This window comes from Lagopus muta, chromosome 1 (assembly GCF_023343835.1).
Source record: "Lagopus muta isolate bLagMut1 chromosome 1, bLagMut1 primary, whole genome shotgun sequence".
In the NCBI taxonomy this organism is placed as follows: domain Eukaryota; kingdom Metazoa; phylum Chordata; class Aves; order Galliformes; family Phasianidae; genus Lagopus; species Lagopus muta.
In genome coordinates, this window is record NC_064433.1 from 32,150,955 (window position 1) to 32,178,733 (window position 27,779).

Here is a 27,779-nt window from a genome sequence, read left to right on the forward strand (position 1 = left end):
TTGTAATCCCTTTTTAAATACTGGAAGGCTGCAATGAGATCTATTCACAGCCTTCTTTTCTCCAGGCTGAACAAGCCCAGCTCCTTCAGCCTGTCTTGGTTGGGGAGATGCTCCAGCCCTCTGATCTTCATGGCCCTCCTCTGGACCCTCTTCAACAGCTCTACAACTTTCCGGTATTATGGGCCTCAGATATGGATGCAGTACTTCAGATGGGCCTCACGAGGGCAGAACAGAGAAGAACAATAACCTCCCTGAAGCAAGCAGATATGCTAGAATGCACCATTCTTTTATGTACTAATTCATTATTCTATTTCCTAGTTTCAGATTGAAGATAAAACAAAGAAAGAAAATCAAAATAATCTCTCTCTCTCTTTACAATCTCAATCTAAACATATACTGTTATCAACCTTTTCCACAACATCGGTATTATTCCTGGTAACAATAATCTGTTGGTTTTTTCATCCATCTTCATTTTCAGTGGTTAGTTCTGCATACTGATTCAGTTTTTGCTTCTCCTGTTTTGAAATCTTAAGTGAGACCAGAAGTTTCTAGTTTCCTAAGGATCATTCCTTCAGTGAAGCTTGATTGTTCTGCTTACAGCTGCTTTTCTCTATCATATCTCTCTCCTCCGTGCCCCAAGTCTCCCTTTTTCTGACTGTTACTACATTTCATTTACATGCTGGCTAATCAAAGAAAAGGTCTCCTAAACAAAACCAACTCCCTGCTGTGAGAATGATTTGCTGTAATTGCAAGTCAGCATTCAATCCATGCACAAGCACAGTCTTCTGTCATTTCCAAAATCCTCCTGCTAGAAATTATTCTTCTTCGTTAAGTCATTGCTAATCACAAAAGACATGTTGTTCCCCACTTCTAGTCCCATCCTTGCCAAAAATCAAGACTACAAAGAAGAAAACTACTTGGTTCCAAACACCCGTAGTATGTTGGAATTTACTTACAAGGCTGAACTAAATGATATGCCAACACCAAAGGATAGTCATTCATTGTTTAGTGCTAGTGGAATTTGAATGGTTAGTTGCCACTAAATAGTAGTGCTATGGATGAAACCCAAGTCAACTGAAAGGAAAGATAATTTAGACAACAGTAGGTTTCATAAATGCTAGTATGCAGCAAGTGCAGTATTCAGTACTCTCTAGGCTGGTGTCTCTCAGCAAATCCCTATCTGTAGTTTCTAAATTGCTTTGGACCATATAACTGGACTCTAATTAAGCCAGAACTTTGAGATGAGTTTCCTGAATGTTAGATCTAAATATAACACAACAACTCATCTCCCATCCAAATTTCAAAGGCTTTTTTTTTTTTTTTTTTAACTCAAATTAGAAAAATACGACATTTTAAATAGAAATATGCTGCTCTGCAGTGTAGAGAAGAAATAACCAATTCCTGCTCATCCCACATAGTTAATAGATCCATTTTGTTCTCAGCCCAGAAACTCGCAATGGATTTCTGTGATAGAACCTCCTCTGGTCCAAGAGAACTAAATAAAATTTTAAAACAAACAAACAAACAAAAAAACAACAACCATTTTGGTTGTTCTTTTCTTTGTGCCTCTTCTCAGTAGCTGTGCAGCCTGGATCCCACTGGAGAACCTTACAGAGTATGACTGCCTCTCTGCTGGCTCCCTCTTCTAGCTTCTGCATGCAGCTCCTGAGAGAAGGATTCCTTTCGTCTTCCCTTATAGTACTCCACCTGGCAAAAGAAAAAGGCAGCCTGCCACTCTTCTCCTAAATCACTGCCTTTTAAACATATTCATCAATTAGATACAGCACGCGCTGAATAACCATATTTAAGCATAGGCTGTCAGAAAGCAGGTAAATATTATCCCTTGGCAAAAGAACTGGAGGACACATCTGTTCTCAGTACTGGAAGATTATATTTGAAGCTTTTATAGCAATACTCATAGCGAGTCAAGATTAATTCAGAACTGCCAACTTGCTCAGGCCTCAGTAATATAAGCGCATAAAAACTGCCAGACTAGGTCAGTCCTACTTCCAACAGTAGTCTGCTAATAGATGCTTTGGGAAAGATTGTAATAGGAATAGCATGATCCAAGCATAGCCTCCTAGCTTCCAGCAACGAGTGGTTAGGGATTTCATGAGCAGGACATTGCATCTGGCCATCACATTTAATAGCTACCAAGGGAACAGCTTTCCATGAGCTTGTCTAATCTGCCTTTGAATCCATTTTTGCTTCTGGCCTCCACAGCATCCTACGACAGTAATCTTATTACAAATAAAAGTATTTTTATTGCAAATGCATAAAACAAGTCTGTCTTCACCAAGCACAACTGTTTGTTACTTGCTTCTTCGTATGATGAAAAATAGATAAGCAATCTATTTTAAGCACCTATTCACCTTCTTCAAACAATCCACAGTTTTATCTCCATCATATCCCATTTCCAAGCAGTTCTCACTTTTGATTCAATTTCTTCTGTTTTATTCTTCCTTACAAGTGCTGAAACTTCAATTGCATTTTAATTGTCATGAAAGTCATTCCCTTTGTCTTTGAGAACTTAATGCAACTCCCAGATATTTACAACTGTGACATTCTATCTAATTGTGTATCATGATTTGCTTTTATTGTACATAATATTATTTTCTCTTCTATAGTATTTTTTTTGTGCACTTGTAAGTGCAAAATAACATAACAACTTTCCTCTTGTGTAACACCTAAAAGCTGAGTTTAAAGAGTAATTTAAAATAAGTTATCTGTGTAAAATTTAACCCACATAAAAAAAAAAAGTATTAATTCTGAATTATAAGTGGCATTTTTTGTAGGTCCATATCTGACAGCATAAATTAGGCAACATCACTACATCCAAAATTATTCCTGTGAATCACTGTATGTTTCTTCTTGACAACTCATAAGCAAACATCTTGGCTAACCTTATTGTGTCTTCAGAACAGCCATCCATTTTTTACAAATGGATACAAAGGAAATTCAGACTTATGGGCTTTCAATATATATAAAAATTCAGGAGACTGGCACTGCAGACTGTGATGCAGTGTTAAGATTTACTTACTTTTTCACATTTTTATACCAAAACACAGTAAAACACCAAAATAGTTGTTTAAACAGCATGTTTGAAAGCAGCTAAACTAAAGAAAAAAAAAAATCAGTAACTAGTGAACTTATCGTCTGTGTGTGAGAATTGGGGAACACAAGCAATATGAGATAAATTCAGACTCTGACTTTCTGTGATGAATGCAAATTATTCCATTTATGTTATTCTACCACACAGTGATATCCTACATTTTTCAGCAAAGTACAACAACATTTTTTTTTCCCCCCCCCCCCAGTATTTTTATCTTGTGAAGGAGGAGTGAAGCTGTGCTGCTGTTCTGTTGGGAAGCTTTTCCTAGCAGGGCTACCAATCCAAGAACAGCCATGCTGAAGGACATATTACACATCATCATATTTTTTGCCTGAAAAATGAGTAGCACAGTTTGACTGTAGGACTTTTCACAAAAGAGCTCAGACACCTGGACAACAAAAAAGTAGAAAAAGAGAGAAGGAAACATCATTTAAAATAAATAAATGAAATAAAAAGTTTTTTTTTTTTTTAAATCTCCTTAATTTGAAGCAAGAGAAAATTGAAGACCAATAGAGAAGGCTGCCTGAGGCAATTCTAACAATGCAATCTGGAAAGCAAAGGATAACACTTCAACCGTTTCATCAACTGTCATCTTATAAACATAGTCACTTCTTTTTTTGGAGGCAATATAAAATACTATCTAATTTTAAAAAACAAGGTATACAAGCATAAATTTGGCCTGTTTGCACAAAATAGTTTTATGATGCTAATTTAAGATAAAAGATAAAGTGAAAATGTTAATTATGCTTATAAGGCAAAATGACTAGAAGATATAACAAACTTGCATATAGTAACAAAGTTAATTTGTTAATAATTAACTAATTTGTTAATAATTTCCTAATTAAAGTTGTCATATTTTCATTAAATTTTTTGAGAACATTATAATTCAGTTTTAAGTAGCAAATAATATCAGAATTTTATGAATGCCAATGAAAAATCAGCAATCTGGAAAACTGATATAAAGATTATCTTTAACATTTGTCTTCCTTCTAGAAAAGTATTTTATTTGTAGGCTGCTTCCCTGACACAAAGCATTCATTGATGCACACCTATAATGCTGAAGTAACAGCAATACTTTTTTGTTTCTGTGGAAATTTAAAAAGGAAGAACTGGAACAGCTCAGAAATCAGGACTAGACAGGTCTAGTTCCAGATAGGTCTGGAAATTCAGTACATCCATACTCTGCCCCTAGGGAAAAGCATTCTTTGTTTTCTCAGCTCAGACTTGAGACTCCAAAGTCCAGTTCTTGCACACAACTAGTTCTTATGTCCCCTGGCCAGCACAACATGAGCCTGCACATCCTCTTGCATTTTGCCAAGCTGCCTGTACCAGTGCAAGTGCAGTCATCCCATGCAGAACATAATCCAAGCACTATGGGGGAGATGTACACACCTAGAAAAGATATATTGCACCCAGACCTGCAAAGGAGCAGGACTAAGTGAGCAGGAATGGCAGACAGCAATGTTTACCACCAATGACAAATGGTCCCATGTACCAGATCTATGGCTGGAGAACAAATGCTGGGCTAAAACTTTCTCAATGGCACACTTGTTCAGTTCCTCATTTCCTTTAGACTCACATAGTCCATGTCCACCTCAATCAATTTATAAATCTGAACAGAAGTTAAATCTGCAATATACCACTCAGTTATTTTTCTATGGTAAAATAAAATTAAACTGACCAAGAGACAACATTCTGTTTTGCATCAGAAAAAAAAAAAAAAAAAGACTAATGCTTTGCTCTGGTAACGTCAGTATGTTGTGCTAGAATGAACTGCTTTGATTTCAAGACATTAAATACACTATTTAACATCCTTACAGAATACGAAGATTTTTATTATTATTATTCCATTTGCCATTTTCAAAATTTAATATATGGTGTTATCAACAAACTAAGAATGTCATTATTTATCCAGAAGGCCATATACACACAGAAAGAAATTTGAGTAAGGAGGTAGGCATGAATCAAGCAAATAATAACTAAATAAACTCAGCACCTTGAAGTACTAGCAAGTTAGGTTCCTTGAGTACTCAAATCAACAACTTTTAGAGAGATCAGAGAACAAATTACTGAAGTTTTCTGAAGGAAAATCTTTAAGATCTGTTTCTCAGGTTGGGTTATCCAAATTTTGGAGGAGACCAAAGGATTACTTGGCAGAAAACAAGATCTATGTAGCCTGTTTCATTTTAATTGGGAAAACCAAATTAAAAAGAGAAATCTGCATTCTGAACATAATTGTAATCAGTCGTGTTTAAGACAGATACATTCAATCTAGTGCTGTTGCAGAGCATGGTCACTAGGATGATGAGGGAAAAGGACATTGTTTAGGCTCGCCTAACAGATGCACATTAGCCAACAGAGGGATAACAAATGAGTATAAAATGATCATGATTAAATTCAGACTCAAAATTTTGGGGAAAAAAAAAAAATTGTCTATTGCAAAGTAGAGCATTATAGCAGAACGCTCTAGAGTTAATTAAATCTACTGCCTGGAAGACTGCAGCAGGAAGAGCTATTGAATTTGCATGCCTGAATCCAAAGGCAATTCTTATTATTATTCTTCTTAAAAGTGATACACACCAGGCACTCAAATGGAACTCCAGAAGAAGAGGAATATTTTCTGTAATTGTGCTCCTAAACCCACTAAACTTCCCCTGCTAGATTACACAGATGGGATTTTAGATCTTGCATATTCAGAATTTTCCTGTGGTTTCAGGACTATGAAATGGATTCAAAACAATTACTTGCCAGGTGATATATTACTCCTGACTTGTCATCAGAAGTTCTGCCTGGGTATGACAGGTCAACTCTTTATCTCACACACTCTCTCTCTGAGTTCATACAACTCTGAGATTGAGAAAAAAACTCCTGGACAAAAGAAGCACTCATGGGGAGACACAGGAGGAGATAATTTAGCTAAGCCTAATTTAGCTTCTGCTTCAAAACTCATGTCAGAGCTTGCTTTATCACTTCTCTGCTGTTGAAATGTATGGCATGTTGCTATAAACATGACAGCATTTAAAAAAAAAAAAAGAAACACAACCCACATTCGTTTATGGCTGACTGCTTTAGTAGCTTAGTGAAAGTCAAGTGGATTATTTTTGCAATATGTTCTCTCCTATTAAACCTTCTGTCCAAGCTTGACAGGAACCGAGGGTATCCCAGAAGAGTGCGCTCTAACTACAGTTTGGGGAAACCACTAAAGCTGCCATTCTTGCTTTTATTAGCCATCTTCACTAGCAAGAAACTTGGGTTTTGTTCTTGGCTGCATTTCTGTGGCAAGTGTTTCCAATCTAGAGCATTAATTTTTGACCTGCTCAAACAAAAATATTCCCCTGGAGCTAAAAGGGAAAATTCAGTTGGATATCTATGGAGCTTCATTCAGTTCACTCCTAAATGTGATCCAAACAGGAGGTAGAAAGGTCAAGAGAAATCCAGAGAGCTGAGAAGTGTATTTAGTCCTCAGCTAAAAAACATATGGAGAGTTCAGCTGATAGCAGTAATCCTTCCTGGTTTTAATCATGGGTTGCCAATTACCCTAATTTCTGATACTATAACTGGCTGCTTTCAAAGGGTTTTCAATATCCCTATATGTAACTACTACTAATAATTAAGAAATCAAAGGTTAGAATGTTATCTTCTACTTACTTCATTCGCTAGATCAGTGTTAAGACCCTATTAACATATTATAAAACATTAGTAGATGTTTTATTACCAATTATATTTCGGGATTAGTTTTAATGTAAATGCCCTGTTGCTAAGTGTATGTCATCTCATTGATTCTACTACAATGTACCAAATGTAGTAGATAAAAATGGCTAATAACTCACTCATGTAATGTTACAGGTACATTTGGTACCTTGCTATCCCCTGATTATAGACATATCAGCTCATTAAACACTAGTGTAAGAACACTAGCTGAGCCCTTCCTTTTATCAAACTACCAGTGTGAATCCAGAGGCTAAGCCCTTCTCTTTTAATGATTCTGTAGTACTGCCTTCATAATCGGAGGAGGCTGGGAAGAGTGGAATGAGAGCACACAGTGTTTCAATCAGCCTTTACAGCTACAGAGGTGCTCTTTTTCATGTCTGATTTCAAGCATGTTTTTAAATGTCCTCTTGTGCCCTTTTCTGGTTGTTTCTTTTATTAAAAAAAGTGTTGATGTTCAATATCAGAAAAGCTGCTACACTTGCATTGATGCCACATTGACAGAATGACTTTATACAGTCATTTAGAAGCAGGAAAGTACTATAGACTTAATGGCAAACTTGTATATCTGGTAAACAACATGCATATACTAAATAATATAACATAAATATGCAAAATAAAATATTTTATAAGTGAGAATCTAATTTGGAACCATTAGAGATCAAGGAGATGTTTATTTCTAGAAAGAATATGACAGCATTTCTTATGTCTGCCTTAATGAATAAAGTCAGTAATTTTTTTGGCTCCCAGTCCAATTACATACAAACTGCAGGTTGTTTCACATCTCTAATGGGCTCTATCTCTTGATGCTTTAAAGGGATAAAACAGTTTTGGCTTCAGCCAGAACAGAGCCTGCACCGACTGAAAGGTCTTCTACATTTACCACAGGAAATTTAGCTCTCCAGCTATTGACACAAAAGTCCTTCCCTTCCAGATTTATCAGTCATCAGAAGGAAAAATAGATGCAGAACTAAACACAGAGTCCCTTAAAGATTTCCTGGTGGGTCAGCCCATAGGGACCCCCCTCCCTCTGCAAAACACACACAAGAAAATAGTCACTGCAGGGAGTTTCTTAGCAAGTCCAACTTCAGGCACACAGGGCTACCGGTGAGCCTCTGTTCTCTCTTGTTCCACTTGCCCCTGGTTTGCCTTTTCCTTTTCTTTCCCTCAAATATGATTTTCTTGTTGCTATGTTGAGGTGGAACTGATTGATCTCACCACTACTCATTAAACATGTGTTTACCAGTATTGTCTGTATAGCTGGTCACGTGGCACCATTGGAAGGCATAAGAAATGTTTCAGCTGAAATATATGACATAGAAATATAATAGCGCCCCATCTGACTCTTGGATGATTTTCACGGCCAAAGGCAAGACAAAAAGTAATAACTAATTCTTCAGAAGATGAAGATTTAACATTTCTTATCTTTCCTTAGCTGAATATTTAGATAAATTGCATTTTATAGCTGCCAAAAATAAAAAATAAAAAAAATTGCAGCACATACCACAATTTGCAGTTCCATTACCCAAGATAAACTAATACCATAGGACAAACTGATTCAAGAGACTTATTCTGTTATTATTACCTGTTTTAGAATTCCCAAATGAAATCAGTCAGCTGCAGTACCTACTGTGTCTCCCAGAGTTCCACTAGTTCTCTTAAACACTAGTGACTGTCAGAAAAAGAAAGTTTATATTAGTGCCCTGAAATATCATATCAGATAAATTAAGTTGTCTAAAACAGAGGTTAGAAACTTATTTTAGGACCTTCCATATATTAACACTTTCATAATATTAGTACTTAATAAGACATATCCTCATTACATTTAAATTACTCTACAAATGAGATCCCTGGAAATAGTATTATTTGCATTTCATACTGAGGAAATTGAGAAACACAGATGCTATCAGGCAAATAAACAGCGATTCAAGTATAGGAACAGAAATGATGGCACAGATCTGTTTAGCAGCACTTAACTGGGTCAAGGTATTGACCTAGTGTAGATCTACCATTTACCTTTTGTAGAGACAAAGGGTAGCCCAGTAGAAATGATTTTGCTACTATTGGCAAAAAAACACCCATATGTGTTGGGCCTGAAGACTTGCCAAGGCTCTTATTGGCATGAGGTGATTTTCTTAGGCAAGGTTGTATTATCCATTGCTTAGAAGTGAACTAGCTACTGTCTAAATTAATTCTAGCTTAGTTTTAGCTTGTAACAGGAAGAACTTATTCTAAGGGGTTATACAATTCAGGACTCAAGAGCAAAAGTGTGTTGTGAATGGATGATCAGAGATCTCAGACTGTAAAAAACAATAACAACAGGTAAGCAGCAGTCACTATACCAGTGCAGACTTGTGAGTAACACAACACCAGTTTCAAAGAAAATACGTATACATAATCAGAACCAGTGAAAATAAGCAAACACATTAAGAAAATATATAAAAATAAATCCAAACAGATGAAAGACTAAGGAAGAAAGCCATGTTTTAAACATCAGTCAGTTGACAAAGTCGATAGGAGAGTGATGACTTGTTACTGACTCCCCTCTCTTCATTATTTGTGAGAGTATCAGCATTGGACACAGAAGGACATTGAAGTGGTGAGCACAGTGCTATTAAATAGAAGGGAGAACTAAGTAGTTTTGTCATAAAAACTTCAATAGTATTTATGAAGACTGTGTTACCTTGGACTATTAGACTACTGTCCTGGTTTTAGCCCAGACAAAGCTGATTTTCTTCACAGTGGCTGATATGCCATGTTTAGACTTCAGAAGAACATCAATGTTGATAGCACAGTGTTTCAGTTGTTGCTGAGCAATGCTGTACAAAGTCAAGGATGTTTCAGTTTTTCAGTTTCTCATACTGTCCAGTCAGCACAAGGATCTGGGATGGGACAGAAACAGGATAGCCGATCCAAAAAAAAAAAAAATCACAAGAAGGATGTTCCAGACCATATGATATTGTGAGGAAAAAGAAAAAAAAAAATCTATAACTGAGGGGAACTGTCTGAGGGACAGCCGCTACTTGGAAACTGACTGTGTACAGTCACAGCAGATGGTAAGTAATTGCTTTGTGCATCACTTGTTTTGTAAATATGCATACACACACTCAATTACGTTACTCTGATATGCCTCCAGTTTATTTCCATGGAAACTACAGCAGATACAAAGAGTGCAATAACACTATTTGATAGAGCAAACTTCCTGCTAGATAACACTATTTTTCAACATAGTCACCAGCTGATTCATGTGGATGATCAAGACATTCTTCATTTCACAGTGTGACAGCTGTGCATGGCCACCCAGAACATTGCTTTTCTTCCATATCATTGTCACCGCTGCTGAAATACACGACCCACTGCTTCAGTGTGCTCACATCCACTGTTTGGTCTCTTTAAATATTCAATAAGCACCCTTGAATGTCAACATTATGGAATTAACTAGATCAATCTATGCCCATTACAAGGGGGCAGTAGGCCTCTGGGCCCCTCCCTGGCCCCCAAAAATGGGAAGGAAAAGGGAAAAGGAATAGGGAGATGGGCTCAAGGAAGGAACTAAAAATAGTGGCAATGATCTATGGAGGAAAACTTATTTTACTAACTATGATATCAGAAAGCAAGGTAATATAGTACAATGCAATCCAATTGAAATTGAGACTAATAAAGCAAATAAAATAGGAGACAGAGAGTTCCTGAGACCTGAGTCAAATCTGAAAAGCTTGGTACGGCTATGAAAGCACCCTCCAACACCCACTGCAAGACAGTAAGAGACTGCCCCACCAGGAAGGGTCAGATCCCAAGACTTCCATGATGCACAGGGGCAGGTACCCACAGGTACCCAGAATTGGAGCATTAACACTTTAACTCCCAATGCACTACATGATGTTATGACGTGGAATACCAAAAACCAAAAATCACAAAACCATGACAGTCAATGAGCGCCATTTTTACCTCACGAAGGAACACATTTCTACTCCTTTGCTTCATATGCACTTCCACACCAGACACCATCTTGCAGACTCCCCTCTGGCACCATCTGTCACACAACAACAGGTAACAGAATATTGGTGGGAAGATTCAGTCTTTACTGAGATACCACCAACACCAGCCTCTGATGTCATGGGCCAACATAATGAAATAGGAGGTATTACTTTTGGAGCAGGCTTTGTATATTATTACTATTATTTCCTTTTTTTTGTTTTGGTAAGTAATTTTTATCTAAACCTACAAGTCTTACTTTTTTCCAATTCTTTCCCCTACCCTTTTGGGGGAGGGAGGAGAGAGGGAGAAGAAAGCAAAAGGCTATATGGTGCTAAGCTACCCATTGGGTTACACCACAGCAAGTATTAAAGCATTAATTCAGGCTAGCAATAAGTTTCTACCTCCATCTACATAGCATTAATGCATTTGTTCTCATATCTGAATTTCAAGCATTGTGAGACAGAGAATCATTGTCAGATACTGTAACACAATGGAAAGCCAAACAGGACAACAGAGCAGCTAGATCCCAGGCTGCAGCAAGAGAAGATCTGCTCAAACACAACAGCAGTGAGAACAGAAACAAAGGAAAGAAGTTTGCTTACCTTCAGAAAGCCTGTAAAGTCCTCAAGTAGACAGAGATTGCCAAATGAGAAGGGCTTGACTCCGCAACCAACCCTTAAATGAGGTCTGAGAAGGAATGGATCCTGGCTTCAACCCTTCTGTTCACTCAGGAGCATTGCTTGCACCTGCGCTCCCCTGGGTTGGCCCTGCCTTTCCACCAGGTGCTCCATCACTGGTTCAAGCCATAATTTAGCAGTTGCTCTACAGATAAGAAGGCTCAGAAATGGCCATATACTGTGTATATAGTACCATGCCCAGAGCGAAGTAGGAAATGTTCTCCAAGAGCTGATACGATCCCTGCTAGCAGTAATGTCCTTTTACAGGATCAATTAGGAATTCTTACTCTACACTTGAAGGAAATTGCACTGCTTTCAACAAATAATATTTATTGTATATTTGAATGCGAAACTAATTTTTAATACAAAATATCAATGAGTAACATATCCGGAGAAGCTGGACAGGTCAGTTTGTTTCAAAAATAATGTAAACTGGAAAGATTCCTGTGAACTGGAAAGAATACTTTTCCACATAAGGGATTTAATGCTTCCTGATAATTTCACTCTTAGAATATATGATACTGTTGCATTCTGCCCACTTTGAAATGGTCGCATTTCAGTGAAAGATGAAATAACATTTTCCCTAATACATACACCAAAAAATCTACTGTGTAAATAGAATGTCATTTGTATTATTAGTCCCTTTCCAGACCATTCTTCATAATGCAGAGTTAGCACTTTTCAGCTGTCACAGTGCAGAATATCCTTTTTCTCTCTTATGTTCAGTATCAAAAAGTACCTACTATGGCAGATTAATCTTGTTCAGTAGCATGATGCCCCAGCAGGAACGCTGAAAAAAATCTTTCTTCAGAACGACAGCTCCTGCAACAGCAGCTTTCATTTCTACAAATTTTTTGATTTCTCAGAAAGCAAGAGGGAGAGCCAGAAATTGACAATAAACCTAAAATAAAAGCAGACTTAAATAAATAAACTCAAGGTTTGGTAAACAAAGTCCTGAGCAAGGGAATAATGGGGGAAAAGATTGTTGGGAAGACAACACATACAAAACTAAACAATATTGAAATCAAACAGTTCCAAAATGTAAGTGCAGTAAAATTGATATGAAATCACAGAGAATTTTCTATGTACTTCAGGAAAAAAAAAAAAAAAAAAAAAAAGTCCAAAATGTCAAAATGTATAAACAGGGGGAAAATGATTAGAGTGATTAAGAAAGCAGTACAGGAGCACACACAGACAAAACCAGGAATGGATAAGTGCAAATGTGTAAATGCAATGGATAATAACCTAGCAAAGGCTAGTTAATTTTTTTTATTTTATTTTATCGTTTAAGTGACATTATAAAAACATTAGAGAACATGAGAAGGTGAAATAAAATTTCCTGAGCTCTATAGAAAAGGTTGAGATATTATATTATAACAGATGACATGGTGAAGACAGAAATGTCCCAGGCTTCTTTGCTTCCTTTTTCACAAAATGGTAATAGTGATCAGATGCTTCAGAAGATTGCCATTAACAACAAAAGGATGAGAATTTAGGCCATAGTAGAAACAGAATACATTGGAGAATATTTAGGTATTCAGGAAAGCTATATATATTCAAGACACAAGGCCTGAGGAAATTTATCTTAGAGCAAAGCAATCTTTGAATCATTAGTGATTATCTTCTAGACTTCATGGAGAATAGATGACATCTGAAAGGGATGGAGAAGGATAAGTATCGATCCTAACTTTAAGAAAAAGAAAAATAAACACCTGGTGAATTCAAGATCAGTAAGCATAATATTGTTTTGCAAAATGTGCCAAAGCAAATGATTAAATAATCAATTTGTAAGCACTTTAAAAAGTAACGTTAAGAATCCACTATCCATTTATTGAGACAAAACCTTGTGAATGACTAACCTGTTTACTTTTCCTGGTTGATCCTCTCTCAGTGAACAGAAAGAAACACAAGCCAAATCATTTGTAGAACCTGGGTTTATATACAGTCCCTTTTTTTGCAGAAAAAGGAGAAAATGGTCTACCATGACATCCCCCAAACACTGAAAGAGTAGAAAAGAGAGGCCAGTGCCTGGCATATCTGTTTTGCCTGAACATAGAAGCATAGAAAGTCAAGAGACATTTTTTAAGGCAATTATCAGTAGGTTACATCATACATTGCTTAGGTGGGGACCACACTTCTAGTGACTGATTTCACAAACAGTGTGACTTATGGAAAAGAAAAGCTGCTTAAACTTGTGGATAATGAAGCTGAGAGGGACTGCAGGCACAGTGGAGAACAAAGTTAGAATTCAAAATAATCATGATAAATTGGTGAAATGAGGTGAGACCAATACAATAAAATTAAATAATAACAACCCATATTATATGGGAAACAAATTACTAGGTAGCTACACTGCAAAAATGGATTGGGGGAAGTGAAACCACAAGCTGAACACAAGTTGAGAGTGTGTTGCTGTTGAAATAATTTTGGGCAGTAATTTTAGTGGGACATCTATGGGCATAAGTTGATCTGTAATTTTTAGCATCAGATACTTGATAATATGCTTGATACTTAAAATATGCAAGATAAAGATAAAAACACAGTCTGTTATCAAGAAGCCATTCTAAATCAGCTCCAAAATCATATCAGCTGCAGTGATATTTCTCATCTGATTTCAACTTCTTTGAAGCTACCTTGCTCTCATAGTACAATAAACAAATAATGCATTTTCACAGAGGTAACCTATCTCATTAATAGCACTTGAAAATAGTGAAGTACCTTATAGGACTTCATGTACATATTTATAACCCTTACTTAGAATCATAGAATCACAGAATCACCAAGGTTGGAAAAGACCTACAAGATCCTCCAGTCCAACCGTCCACCGATCACCAATAGTTCTTACTGAACCATCTCCCTCAGTACAACATCTAAACATTCCCTGAACCTCTCCAGGGTCAGTAGTACCTCCACTTCTTAACAACTTTCTCAATAAATAAGTAAGGAATTTCTGCTGAGAGATCATAATCCCATGTTCACATTGGATGATTAAGCAGGGATGGTACCAAATTACAGCATTACACTATCCTGCATGCCAGGACCTACATGTAGTGCTGAAACTTTATTTCAGTAGGGAGAACATCAAAAGGAATACTTTTTCTTCAGGTAAGGATCAGATAAATGCTGGAAAATGTGTAGATTAAACCCCAGTTGGTAGACATGCTCAAACTACAGAACTGACTGGGCAGATAATAGTGTTTCTCTTGAGAGGCTTTAGGGCACATTTGTATTTCTCCTTCAGTTTTGGCTTTCCTTTGCTGAAAGGAGTATGTCCAAATTCCAAATTACAGACTATATTTGCCCTGCAGAAAAGTCTTCTTTTATCCTCTGGACATCTGACTAGGACAGGGTGGGGAACCAGCTAAAACACATGAACAAGAGCTAGAAAGTTACTTATAAAGTTCCGCAGTGAATTTCAGTTTTCTTGTATTTTTGTTTTCCTCTGAGCTGGAGTCTGATATGACAGTACAACATCTACATTGTTTGGTGTGGAATCAAAGGTAGTTACATGGACAGGTAAACAATGCGGTATTATCAGTTCCTACACCGAAAGCCCTGAGTGAAAGGGAGAATATTAGGAGAAATCATGCTGGTTCTGGCAGCACACAAGAGGTTGAGGTTGCTGTATATCCATGACCAAGGTCCAGACAGTACTGAGGCTAAGCGTGGAATCCCTGTAAGCAAACACAGAGCATATGGGTGCACTGTGTATGTATGTACACACGTCTTGCCACACAGATAACACACAGCATTCACACAAATACAGACAGCAGCTGGGTTCAAATAGCCATTCTGCACAGTGACTGTACCCCCCAGTATTGCCACCTGCTGGCACCTGGGGACAGATAAGCCCCAGACACCCCAGCCAGCAAACTACTCACAGACAAACAGCCCTCCCATTATTCTTCTCTTTTCCCCACTTCTTCCTCCACAAATCCAGTAGTAAATCCTGTGAAATCCCATGATGCTCCTTCCTTGCATCCTACAGTCTGTCCCATATCCCTCATCAACCATCTCATCTAGTCCAAAAGTTAAACCAGCACTGGGTGGATTTCATGCCTGGACCCTGGGGTTGAGGATGTTCTCCTGCAGCAAACCTGACAGAGCACAGCCAGGCTGCTCCTTCCTCCGAGTCCTTAATTTGGGTTCCCCAGCAGCCACTGTGCTCTTCTGCTCCTATGGATTCATGGAGACAGATGATTCTGGGACTAGCAAGAACAGAGTATCACTTAGAATCTCCCACCTATTGTTGCCTTTTGTGCATGCAGACCAACTCTTAATCTAACTGAGGGAATGCAGTCAGTGATCAGAAATCACATTCAGAAATTGGAAGGAGGTAGGTAACTAGGCAGGAGAGATGGATGTTCAGGAATATAAAAGCAGGTAGGAAAATTTGCAGAAAATGTGAGGTTGATCATTAGGGTTCTTTTCAACCCAAGCCATCCTAAACTGATCACCCAATGGGAGAGGGTTCTTCAACAAAAGCAGAAAATTGATATGGATTTTTGGACTTAGCTTGGTTTTGAAAATAGCTATCCCACTGAGAACAGTTGTAGTTTGAGATGCTCACTCACTTCCATAAAAAATGCAGTGGGCAAAAGCCCAAACTGATGTTTTGGAGTGTTTCTTTCTCATCTTAGTTACTTATATAAAGATTTCATTAGGCTTGGCAAAGCAACCATAAGGAAAAATAAAACTCTGATCCATTACTCAAAAGCAAAATGTGGAACTTTAATATTTATACAACTTGGGAGGTGCCCTACAGTTCACACCGAAGCAAGACTGCCAGATGTTTGGCAATTTATGTATGGCTCGTGTCATGGATCTTTGCGGCATTTTGTATATAATGGAAGAGACACCTGCACAAGAGGAAGGTAAGCAAAAGGAAGGAGTGATAGAAATGGACATTATGAGCAATAGAAGAGGGGAAAGATGTCAAGTCCATTTTTTCAGAAGCATTTTCCCTCTACTTGTCTTTCCTGGATAAAGGTACAATAATCTTTGTCATTTTTGTTTTTTCCTAATTAGACTTCCTATGAAAATATTAGCAAGAGGTTTCTTTAAAAAACTTGTTCAGCCTGCATCCTGGCAGTTTTTTAAGGCTTATCTGGATGAAACCCTGAATAACCTGGTCTGACCTCAGAGATGGCCCTGCTGTGAGTTACAGATTGCACTTGAGACCTCCTAAGAATTTTTCCAGCCTGAATTGTCCTGTGAATGATCAAAAATCTTAGTACATCAGCAAGGTAATCTGCATATGTGAAAGCAAGCAGAACAGCAAGCAGATTTAGAAAAGTGAGTAAGCCTATCATATCTGCAGAAGTCCCGTTATGCAGAATATCAGTTACGACACTGGCATATGTATGCCACATAGATGCATGGCATGGAGGTTTGGGGCTTTTTTACCTCAGGAACTTTTGAATTTGAATGCCACAGCATGGTGAGCTTGAACTCATATCATCTTAGAATGTTATTTCTGTGACATCTGCAACAACATAATTGTCATACAAGAGGAGGGTGAGTTTCAGGAGGAATCACCCACTCAAAGGAGTTGTCTGCCTCTATCTTGCAGGAATGAGGCAGCAGATCTTGAACATGCAGGATAGGACAAGGGGGAATGGTTTTAAACTGAGATAGGGAGGTTTAGTTTAGATATTAGGAGGAGGTTGTACCTCCCATCCCTGGAGGCATTCAAAGCCAGGCTGGATGTGGCTCTGGGCAGCCTGGCCGAGTGGTTGGCGACCCTGCACATAGTAGGGGCTTTGAAACTAGATGATCTTTAGATCCTTTTCAACCCAGGCCAGTCTATGATTCTATGATGCACTAATAACTTTTCTCTAGATGACCTTCTCTGAGCAAATTCATGCTTTTCCAGGTCACAAATTTTATGTTCACATTATTTTTTCCAGTCCATTGTGACATCCTGGGATGGACTCTTTTGTCAGCTAATCCTAATTTCCACCATTCAAGCTGCAAAAAGGTTATCGCCGTCTTAGAAAGGAGATGAGGACAGAATTGCCACTTCCCATGGCATTCCTTTTGGTGTAATGGATAGAAAGGGAAATTTCACATCAGCACTACCAAAACAGTGCTGAAGCAGTGCAGTTTCAAGTTAGAAACATGTACCCCTGAAGTAACTCAAAATGCTATTTGGGAACTGCTTCAGCAGCAATAGGAAGCTCAAATGAAAAACTATAAACATCTCCTCCACGTGCCCGAGTAAAACTCAGATACAGGTAAAACACTGCTCTTGCTGTGCCTATTTAATTTCATTAGATCATACCACAATGTTTGAGAACATAATAAACATTGGACTGGACTAAAAATATCCCAACTTTCTTTACTCCTGCCTTAAAATTCTCTGCAAATGTGGAAAAGAATGTAAGAACGTGAGAGATACATAAAAGAATTGAGAACAATAGAAACAATCACTGACCAAGCAACATTCTACCCATAAATATAGCATTATGAGTATTGACAAGAACAGGAAGAAAACTTATTCTGTACAAGATTCTGATTTCTATTTAGGCGAGAAACTGATACCCTTTAAAAGCAGTTACTCATGACACAGGGGAAAATTCTCACAATGCTTGAACGTGCAGCAGCTGGTGGGATGTTCATATGTCACGCTTTCTCTGTTTGAACATGGACCTCTTGAAGAGTAAATATATTAGAAATAACATAGAGTCACTGTTTTGTTGTGTGGGAGATTTACACTTCTTGACATTGTCCTGAGAGCAAGGTTGCTCTTTCCTTTTAAATTATAGTCATGGCCATTAAGAGTTATGAACTGACATGGAGTGTCTTTATGGTTGGCTGTTAATGTGTGGTTTTTATTTCTCTTCCTCCAAGAAGTTATAGTGTCTATTAATATAGAAGAGTTTTCCAAAGACAAATACAGAATAGGGAGTTAAAAATATTAGAACATGCACATATGGAACACTAAATACAGCTGGATGCAGATCATCAATCTATTTTATACATGGTTTTCTAGTCTTTGTATATTCACTTCCCAATCAGAATCTTCTGAATGTTTTAAATCCTGTCACATTAGACTATTTCACAGCTTTCTGGAGACTAATCTTTTTCTCCAGTTAATGTAAAAATTATATTAAATACAAGTGGATCAGATAATGGTACATATTTTGTTTGTTGCTCAGATGTGATAATTATTAATATATTTAGCTTGTACTTTCCATTAACGTGTATTAGAGTACATCCATTGACATCTCATGGACTGTGGAGATTAAACACTGCTGGAACAAATGAATCTTAATCAGAATTTGAGCCTCGTTTCTCACGCTTTCATGAAGGAAAACAGAGCAAACTGTAGTAATGATGTAACAACAACAACAAAACTATTTGCTGAACATCTTTAGAGATTTAATAGTGGGTTTTTTTTCCCCTTAATATCTAAGGAAATAATAAAGAAAAATTATCTTAACAATTTTGCTTATACATTTGATCATTAATGGCCCTGGAGTCTAAAAAGATCTGCCAACCCACCAAAATGCTAGGTGACAGTGCAAACAAATATTGTCCACCAATCACACCACTTCTGTCCAACCGAAGTAAAGAGTCGTCTCAAAAGAAAAGACTGACTAATTCATGTTCATTCTACCCTTACTCTTTTTGATAAAGTTGCCAGGAAAAGATGTTAATAATGATGATTCTGAAACACAAACACCCATCCAGCAAGAATTATTAGCTCTATAGCTCTATTAGCTCTATGGTAGGTTTTTGTCTCGCCCAGGAATGGCTTACTGGAACAACATTCAGTTCATAGACAATGAGCAAATACTTCTACTTGTACTCAAAAATTTGTGTTAAAAGCACATAGCCTTGAGTATCCATATTTAAATACCACTATTGATTCACATCTTTAGCAAAATAATGCTTTGAGAACCATCTCCGATTTACCAGCAGTGTGTGACAATGTACAAAGAATGTGCACTATGTGGGACTCTCACAGGGCTCTTTGTTAGCTAAGCATACTCATCTGTTCTGTGTCTCTGCAGTCAAGTCAAAAGCGTGATCTGCTGCCATAGCTTTCTGCAAGTATACTCCAATGTTAATCATATAGAGCTTCCTGTAGAGGAACTATACCAGCTCTCAGGCACCAAAGAAACATCTGCTTCACTAAGGGCAGCAATTTTTCTTGTGGAGTGCACTCCACATATTGGAGCGTACTCCAGAGAAATATCACACCACCTAGAAAGCACCCTAGAAGCAATACAGTCCCAGAGTGAATACAGACAAATGGAATCTGGCACTCAGATGTATGCTTACGTATATAGCACACATGGTAATTCAGACCTCTTATTGATTGCAAGTGCATATTTTAATGGAAATACTTTTAAAATGATGCATTGATGTGTTGTAAGGTTTTTAGGGAACTTTATTTTAATTTCTATACTGAGGAAACTGTATTTGGTGTACTGCATCTGAGGAAATTTATAGATTCAATTAGATAAGCCTTGATTTCATTGTCACAGAAAATATCAATTTAAGTGCAGACCTCAATAGTTTCTACTTCAGGGATCTAGAGTGCTATTTTATTTGTTGGGTACTGCTTGCTGATTTTTGATACTTTAATAAAACCTTTTGGCATTGCTGTGGTTTCCCATTTTCTTTTTTATTTTTTATTATTTATAAAATTTATAAAAATTTATAATATTATATATTATAATTTTTTATAATTACACAAACTACAAGTCCTTAATACAAATGCAGACCCTTATTAAACTTGTGAATACATGCAAAAGAAAAAAAAGTCTAAAGCACTGCAGTCCAACCTGCTGATTGTTAACAACATGTAAAAGTGCCTTTTAAATTATCAAAGAGTGCTGATAAAAAGAAAAAAAGAAAAAAGAAAAAAGAAAAAAGAGAAAAGAAAAAAGGAAAAAAAAAAAGAAAAGTAGCGTTAATTAAAACTAAAGCACAGTCTGTAAATAACATATAAAAATTTACCACAGGAAAACTGAATGGCAGTGATCTGCTTTCTTCCATGCTCCTAACTTCTCTGTTATACACAGTGTGCAGCCCTCCCAGAGTTAAATAAGTGAGTATTTACTCTGTTCCTTCTGTGGTTATTTGAACTGTACATTCTCTAAAATACATGAGTGTAGCTAGTAAATCCCATAGGGGGTTACTTGCTTTTAACCTACCTGATGGATTTACCAATATTGTGCAGCACTCTTCCTAATTCTCTTTGTTCATATTTTGAAACTTTGTGAGGAATCTAGAGCCAGGTAAAACCAATTCATCTGCAGAAGATGACATTTTATGATGTTGTATAGAGGGAATGACCATAGCAACATCACAGCCTGAGTTGGATATTAACTGCATTCTGTTGTGCCTTTCAGCTGCAGCAGGCCATTTGGATTGGCCCATATTTTTAGGCCAGCTGGATTAAGTTTAGGCTTGACTTTTCTCTGGCAGGATGAAGAACTGTCACTCCTGCGCAAGTCAGAAGGGACACACGCCTGCTTGATAGTTGTGAAGACACAAGCCTTCCCAAGGAAATAACTGTCCCAGTAAACATTATGGCAAATGAAGATGACCCGAAAGTTTATTTGTCAGTAGGGTTGAGATTATCTCTGAAAGAAGCAAAACCGATGTGGGAGGTGTTAAGTGCATGGCTATGCTGAACACCATCCTGAGCATCTGCCCTCATTCTATGGAACTCTGATCCACAGACGTGTCCAGGTTTCCATGATCTCATTATTCCCAGGTCATGCAGAGAAGGTGTTCTGTACCCTTTTTTTAATACTTCTGTGAAGATTTGAAGCTAAGCTTCGAACTAAGGCTCCTGGGCAGCATGCCCGGTCTGTGTGACCTCAAAGAACCTGAAAGGGAAAGGAAGAATCCAACCTTTTCCTTTCAAAGGAAACAACTATTATCCTCACTTTATCAAACTGCAAAAACTAAACTGAGGAGGTATGGCTTTGCACAGGGAGGACAAGGTGAAGGTGCACAAGGTCTGTAGCTGCTATCAAACTTAAATAAACCTACCTGTAAGGATACAGTTGGAATGTAAGAATGGTTTGTGAGGATATCTGATTGATAGCTAGTCAGCAAACAAAATATAATAATAAAAGGAGAAGCAGTAGGTTAAACACACACATCTATACATTGTAACAAACAGCACATAATTGTCGTCACACCAAAATCAGAGCTCTCAAGTCACTGTAGGGGCCGCTGGAGAAACTGCTCAGGCATGACCTTGACTAGATTCAACCAGAACAGTGAAACTGGTAAGCAAGGGGGAAAAAGATAAGTAGAGAAAAAAGAGAAAACTTGATTTGGGATGTTTCAGCAGGACTATGGAATCAAGAGTATTAGAAGATGTTTCAAGAGGATTGTAGGAGCACAGAATACCCAAGGAATGTTTGGTTAAAGGACAACAAGCAGGAAAAGGGAGAGATCAGTAGATCAGGGAGTCAAAGAGGAAGGATAAAAGAGGGCAGTTATGTACCGGCTGATTTCTGGTCAGTGCTCTAGCCTGGCCAAGCTCTGCATCTGATCACCACTGCTTGTCCTTTCTTCTTATTAAACACTATTTCTATCTCTATTCCTAACTAATATCATTTCACCATGATATTGTTTCAGTTCTGTGTGGTTGATTTGCATATTGAGTTTCAGTCAAGCTCAACTAACCAGTGAGCAGGAGGAGACCTGCATGTAGAAAGGCCAGGACAGAGATTGCAGCTGGATAAGAGATCAGTGTCCAAGCAAGGATACTGGATTGACTGAAAGTCCACACTATTATCTAATGAATCTTCAGATGCAAGAGCTTCTGGAAATTGAAAGACTGTGGGTGTGTGTAGGCCCGAGCAAATTTAAATCCTGAGCAGACTGAGAGGAGAGAGGGATTCAGCAATCTGTGTTGTGCATGGTTACGTGCATACTTCGTGTGCTTCTAGATGCTGCCAAATGCAGTGGTTTCTTGCCTGCACTGAGCTGTGTGGCTGGAAGTGCTTGTATTTATTTTTTGTATATTCGTACCCACAAAATACATGCCTAACTTTGCTACAGTCTGAGCCTGGAATTGGGACCAGCAATTGTCTGGTAGAGTGGGAGGAAAAACCTTTTGTCTTAAAATCCTCAGGATCTAACTTTCCTAACACAACCATAAGATCAGCTTCAAAATAAAAGTTCTTCTGGATGATAGTTCTGCATGTGTATGCCAATGTGATTTTATGATAAAGAGAAACCTGGCACTGCTGGGAATATAAGCATTAAAGCGAGTGAGAGGAGCTCCCAACCCACAGCGAAACTGCATTGACCAGTTAGTCTGTGTGTGGCCACAGATGTTCCTGGTCACAGACCAGTGACCAGGTTAGTAAGGACCATAGATGTGAACAGAAATCCTTCGAATTCTACTGAAAATATCAGGATTCCTTCCTGAAAAGAAAGAAGAAAAAGGAGTGCAGTATAGTTTTCTTAAAACTGAAAGGTACACATAGGCAATGAGAGGATTACTGCAAAAAAAATGAAACCAAACCAACAACATTATTAATCTGTTATAAAAACAACAACAAAACCACACAGGAGAGCTCAGCTTACACACATCTAAGGGTAGATTAAAAAAAAACAAACAAACAAAGAAACAGGTTGCTTATTACCGTATTATTGATAAGAGTGCAACACAGCATGACAGCAATTCCCCCACCACGTGGTCTGGACCACAGAGCCCATTATGCCTCTTCCTGCTCAGATCTCTGAGAAGGAAACCAGCCCTTGCTGCTTCGCAGATTACTGCTCCTGCTCACACACCAGCTCACCGAGCGCTGGTTCAGGCATCTCTACGGCCTGCAGTGTAGATGCCCCAGAGTGCACACAGATCAACCACACTGCAATATTAAACTCTTCAGCTCACATTCTTAGACATTCCCAATGCATTTTTTTGGTTGGAAATGTGAATGAAGCATGTTGAAATTCTAAGCCTACAAGCACCAATATTTCAAACAAACTCATTTGTGCACTTATTAGTTGATCTACAGCCCACTAGAGACAATGGGAAGACTGCCATTAACTTCACATCAGGCTCATAAAAAATGAGGCAGATAACTCCCATTAAACGTTAATGAGAGTCATGTATATAAATCACCTACCCACTGATGGAAAAAGAAACCTTTTTCTGTTCTGCTTTTTACAGGGTTTCCACAGCCTGTGACGTTCACAGTCCTCCAATAGCATTTTGAAGACAAAAGGTTTTCCAGCAGCCGTGCCTTTCTATTGATTTTGCTTTCTGTCAACATAAGTCAGGCTTCACACAGACAATACATTTAAGCATACAGTCATACCAGTTTTAACATGGCCATCAATGGACTCAAAATTACAGTGAAGTTAATTTCAAGACGGCACATAATTATTATTTCTCAAATTACTGTTGATGAACTACAATAAAAATTATTGCTTTTCTTTTCAATTAGCTTTAAAAAACAAGCATTAATTTTCCTAAATTTGCATTTTAACTGAAAAATAGAATTATTTCTTTTTTACAAAAAAAAGATGATTTTTTTCACTCCTATTTATGATTGCTTCATGTCGCCTTACCATCATACAGAATCCCCTGCTTTACAAAAAGGACACATACAGACATACAGAATCACAGAATGGTGTAAAAAAGGTCCTATTTGTTTTAGATAACCTTTTCTCTTTACACACTGGGTACGTCCTGAGTAAAAAAGATGACATTAAAATAATTCTGCTGTAATATATTAGTCTCTTGTGGACTTTTTGGTAGCTTTTATTGTTTAAAATTATTTTAATACTCATTATTTCTAAATAACAAAGAGCTTTCTGATGTTCAGTATTTTGTCTTTTTAATTATATACATCTATATGTAAAAAATTTAAAACAAATATTTAAAAAGATAAAAGTATAAACTCACATTTAAATTTTAGTGGAATTTTAATAGCATTCTAGAGACTGCATTTTCTTTTAGTTTTTTAGTTTTCAGATTTTTAGTTTTCAAGACTAGACTATGGCTGCTTTGCTCCACCAGGTTTAGTCTTTCTTTGGCTCCTTATGCTTAACACCTTAGCTTGGCACATTAATTTTAGCCTCTCATACGTTCACTCTTTCAGGTCCCTGTGTCTAGAAATTTTGCCACTCAAATAGCAAAGTGCAAGCTTTCCATCATTCTAATAGTTAAATAATGGCAAGGCTATGCAATTGAAACAGCATGAAAGGTCACCTTGACAGTACTCTGACTGGTAAAAAGTAGCTTAAGGCGTCACAGCTCCTTATTGTGAATGAGTCAACTGACTTTATGACTATTCACGGGATTTTAATAATTTTCAAGTTTGACACAAAGTAAGGAATGCCATTTTGGAATTGTTGCTGACACTCAAAAACATGAAATATAAAGACAGGATTTATTAAGCATTTTTGACCATATCAAGCAACAACAAAGCAGGGACAAAAGGGTGTTTGAACCAATGATAAATCTTCTGGAATGGCTGGCACGGGTACTCAGTATGAAATTTAAACCTGAGGAGAAATCTATAGAAAGCTGAAATCACCAGCAGTGTTCTCAGAAAGCTCTACTTTCAGGATGTAAGGAGCATTGGCACGGAGTACAGATATTGCACAAGGACTTTGAGAAGATTGGAATTTGCCTTTCATAAATTGCCTTAGGTATGCATTTTATGGTAGGACAAGAGCAGGGCTGAATTTCATGTGCTGCTCTGTTGGAGGTGGGACCAAGATCACATTATTTCCAGACTCAGCACAGCCATATGATATCTGGTGAAACTGTAAAGGAGATTCAGTTTTTTGCCACCTACATTTTGTTCTTACCTGGGATCTCAATATCCAGTATAGAATCATATGCCCTTTTATCTAGGTGTTCACATGAACTGAAGCCTAATTTTCTAAATTATAGAGTTAGCATGCTGAAAACCAGATATGCCCAGAGAATGGCAAAAAAAGAGGTGCTAACAAAGCACAAAATGCCTTGTCCTTCATTATTGTTTTCCTTTTCATAACTGCTAATTGCACAATAAGATCTTTCTGCCATATGCTTTAACAAAACATGAGGTAAAATCCAGACTATATGGATTTGGCTAATAAACACATTATTAACCTTGGTTAATAATAAGTTAGCATTTTAATTCCCAGTCTTTTGGTATATCTATATATTTCCTTCCAGAGACATAAAAATGGAGAATATAACTGGCACTTTCTTGCTCAAGTCATTGGGAACATTAAGTAAGGCCCTGAATTTGGAATTCTTAGATACTTCATGCATGCATCAATACTAAAGGATTGATCTTTCAAGTAGCTATTAAACTTTTATATTAATATTACTACTGCACAAATTTCTGTATAATGAAATTTGAATCAAAGCACAGGGCTGGTTATTATGAATGACATAACACAATCTTACACACAGGAGCTATAACTTCCTTCACTGAAGGTCTGGCTGCTTGCTTGAGAATGATTAAATCAGTATATTTTCAAGGCTCTTTTAATACTTCATCATCTAGTTTCTAGTGCTGGCACTGACAGAATGGAAAACCAAAACATGATAATGAAAGTCTCACAGTGCAAACAGAACTTCTCTGCAGTGACTAAAAAGTCATCAACAGATGACAGTATCTTAACAGGTGCTGCAAGTAAATGACAGAGAGGCTAACACAGATATAGAATAAGAGGGTAAACTATAACAGGATGAACAAATAGGAAGCAGCAAAATACATCATTTAGGCACACTGTTCAGATTGCTGCAAAATAATGCATTTTAAACTTTTCCCTAATGACAAGCATTTATCCTTTAGCAACCAGAAAAAATAAACACATAGAACAAATAGGGTTGCCATTGTAAGACAAGAGCCATGTATAGTAATGCATGTTTTGCTTTCTGCTGAGGCTTATCGGAACTACCGTGCTCTGAAGGGTGTAGAGCAAGCAGTGCAGCTTGCTGGCAGCATACCACTCTGCTCTAACTTAGAACAGTACACCAATGCAATCTAATTTCAGCAGTAATAGAAGAGGGTCAGATCTGTATTTCTGGAGGCCCTCTCTCAAGGCATGACACCAAATCTTGACTTTAGACAGCACGGGATGCTTGCTAGCATGTGTGAGCACATGCACATACACATACCTCCGCTGCATATGCTATCTTAACAGCGGTTTTGTATCTCTACTTAGAAAGACAGCAATCTATATAGAAATATGCTGTGGTCATATCTGACATTTCTAAGGCCTGTAGGGTTTTCCATGCTCTTCCTAGGAGTCCTTCCAGAATTCATTTCAGTATCATTGAATCATATTTGATTCTGATACATGCACTAAGTGGTCTCTTGTCAGAATGTTTCTTTCGCAGCTGGGTAACAAGTTGATAGGTGATATCTCTATGTGATAGGCCATGTTTTACCAGCTGCACCAGTAAAGTCACATTGTTCCCGTCCACAAACCGAATATGTTTTACTAGTGCTCACCTCCACCTCTGGGACACTTTACAGCACCCCAGATGTTCCCTATTAAAATGAGCTTCACTGAGTCACAAATAATAAAAAGGTTACCATAAAACAGGAAAGAGACACAAGTATAATTTTTAAAAAATCACAAACTTTTGAATGCTTTGAATTCATCTATTATTAGGTCATTTTTCTTCTACTGAATAAGTAATTAATTATTAATATTCAACAGTCATTAAAAGAACTCTGCAATGGTTATAGATCCCTCCCTGTGCACCAGAGAATTGAGCTGGATGAAAGCAACTTTATTCTTTGAGTGTGAAAGAAACAAACAAGACAGTTCCAAAAGCCATTGTTTTGACACTTAATTCTCAAATCCACAGACAAAGACCCGATATTGCTAACAGATTTACATGGGTTGAAACTTTGACTTCTGGCCATTTCTATTAGTGAAAGAAAAATTACACAGGTATAGTTTAACTACTTAGGAAAATAATGGAGGAAATATAGAGTTGATCTCAGGAGAATTCCTACTAGTATTCCTAAAACCAGACTGCAACCCATCTTGTATGAATGTCTGTGAATGCTAAGATAATAGCTCCATAAATGTTGATTTCCTGATGAAGTGGGAAGAACGAGTTTTACCTTAATGCACTACATTCGCCTGTGCAGAAAGGTCTTCTATAATATAAATTTAAATATACAATCTGTTTTACAATGTTTTCCATCATCTTTTCTCTCCATATGTTCTCCCACTAGGAATCTAATGAGTTCTACATATGAGGGATGACAAGGGAATATGCCTGAGAAATAATTTGAGCAATTACGGCATATGGAGGCATTGTTTTTGAGTCGCTTCTGCCATGAACATTA

The 27,779-nt window shown here is 37.5% G+C and overlaps 1 long non-coding RNA gene across 1 annotated transcript; it reads right to left on the reverse strand.

The window, feature by feature from the left end:
• Window positions 1-402: 402 nt before the first annotated feature.
• On the reverse strand, window positions 403-11,438 carry LOC125694645 (uncharacterized). The gene is made up of 5 exons (XR_007377651.1): window positions 11,401-11,438; window positions 10,769-10,853; window positions 9,504-9,702; window positions 8,406-8,492; window positions 403-1,707 (listed from the first exon to the last, which is right to left on the reverse strand). It is a non-coding gene; the product is annotated as an uncharacterized LOC125694645 (long non-coding RNA).
• Between the last annotated feature and the right edge of the window lie 16,341 nt (window positions 11,439-27,779).